The following is a 2,049-nucleotide window of genomic DNA, read 5'->3' on the forward strand; positions in this document are numbered from 1 at the left end:
GTGTAGTGATACTGAGTGTCTTTGCGTGTTAGTGAGTGCGCTGGGGCCGGTTTTGATTTTTGAGGATAAAGAATCCTCAAAATGCCTAAGGTAAAATCATCCATGAAAAATAAAATCAAATTATGGTTAGGGAATAATTTGGACACTAATTTTCAATTTTCTTCTTCAACCAAAGACAATGAGTTATTCTGCAAAGTGTGTGGAAAAGTTGTAAGTAAACATTTAAAATACTGAAGCTTGAATTATATTCACATTTTTGTTTCCTAGTTTAAGTGCGAAAAAAAATCACAATTTGAACAATACTGCAGTGCCAATGCACATAAAATGAACGAGAATAAATCCAGTAAACAGACTTTATTAAATATTAGTTCCGACAATGATTTTACGCAATTTTGCACTGATTTATGTATAGTATTTACCGCAGCAAATATTCCATGGAATAAAGTTAGTTGTACTGAGTTTAAAAATTTTATGCATAAATATACAGGAAGGCATTTACTCTCAGAAAGCACTGTGAGAAAAAATTATTTACCAAAAGATTACAATATGGTGAGCACTAGAATTTTTATTTAAAAACTTTTTAACATAAATTTTATAATTTACAGGTATACTATTTCCAGCGATAGATTGGAAAATTTTGAATTCACAATCGCCAACCGGAGAATCCAAAATATACTAACATTATACGCTTAAAGCAGTTAAAGAGTTGTAGTTTAAGTTGGCAACCAACGTTCCTTTTCCCGCGCATCGAATTTCCTACGCCTCTATGCCTGCGCCCCTGCGCCTGTCGGCCGGTTTCGTTTAACCTGTGTTTTGTTCGATCAGCTAATTAACGTTAATTTAAAATTTTGGTTCAAAAAGTTAAAAAGTGTGTTTTTTGCGTTTAGTGTTTGTGTTTTTTAACTTGTTTTGATTTGTTAGGTATGATATTATAGACTTTTGTGCTGTTTTTTGTATAGTGGCTGAAGTTTGGACATTTTAGGTTAAGTTGTTTGTGTCAAAAAACGTTTCATATGGACCCCATGGAAGACGTTAGGAATAAAATTCATAATTACGCAAGAGTGAGTTGTTGATTTATTCTGTGCAATCATTATATACCATTATATTTTATAGCCCTCTTCAACCCGGCGCAGTATGACTGTTGTTGACAACATCGTGGCACAGAAAATGATTGCCAATGCGTATTCATTTTTCAAGAAGGAAAATTTTAATTTAAGATGCCCTATAGAGGTTGTTACTTCAATATAAAGTACGTAATGTTATTCGTAGGTATGTTCCAGTATAGATAATATTGCCTGTTGGAAATAAATTGTGTTATTATTAAAAGTAATTTTACGTAGTTCAACATTATTTTCAAATCTCCTTACATTTCAAATAAAGCGCCTTTGGCACTACTTTTTATAGCGGTCTATTTGGTGACTTTTCTGTCAGCTAATCTATCGGTGGAAATACTATAATTAAACAAATTAGAAATTCTATTGGCAATAATATAGTTATATGGATTAGCGTTGATGAGACGACGGACAGATTAGGAAGATACATGGCCCATTTAGTAATTGGAAAGTTATCTTCTGAAGAAGCTGGCCGTCCATTTCTACTAGCTTTGAAGCAGCTTGATAAAACTAATAGCAACACAATCTCGAGAGTTATAAACGAATCATTGTGTGTGCTATTGATAATTTTAAGCATTGAAATCATTATAAATTATTTAATTGTTAATTTGTATCTTTATTGTGGCCAAAAGGAACCGAACACAAAAAAGTTAAATGGTTTGTATCAGATGGTGCTTCATGCATGATCAAAACTGGTACTAATATGAAGGTGTTTTATGAAAATTTAACACACTTAACATTTATGGCACATGGGTTACATTTAGTGTCTGAAACAATTAGACTGAATTATGCAGATGTCAATGGGATCATTAGCAATGTTAAGAAAATCTTTTTAAAAACACCAATAATAATTGAGTTTTGTAAAAACAGTTTATCAAATACACCTCTCCCACCCGAACCTGTATTAACCAGGTGGGGCACTTGGATTCAAGCAGCA

At 32.5% G+C, this 2,049-nt stretch overlaps 1 long non-coding RNA gene across 1 annotated transcript; it reads left to right on the plus strand.

Moving 5' to 3' along the window:
- Window positions 1-836: 836 nt before the first annotated feature.
- Window positions 837-1,203, plus strand: LOC135132790 (uncharacterized). Its single transcript, XR_010281090.1, has 3 exons — window positions 837-921; window positions 983-1,061; window positions 1,114-1,203. It is a non-coding gene; the product is annotated as an uncharacterized LOC135132790 (long non-coding RNA).
- Window positions 1,204-2,049: the final 846 nt, after the last annotated feature.

The sequence above is a fragment of the Zophobas morio genome, unplaced genomic scaffold, assembly GCF_036711695.1.
Source record: "Zophobas morio isolate AGI-343-1 ecotype UQ-CSIRO unplaced genomic scaffold, CSIRO_AGI_Zmor_V1 ptg000021l, whole genome shotgun sequence".
NCBI classification, from domain to species: Eukaryota; Metazoa; Arthropoda; class Insecta; order Coleoptera; family Tenebrionidae; genus Zophobas; species Zophobas morio.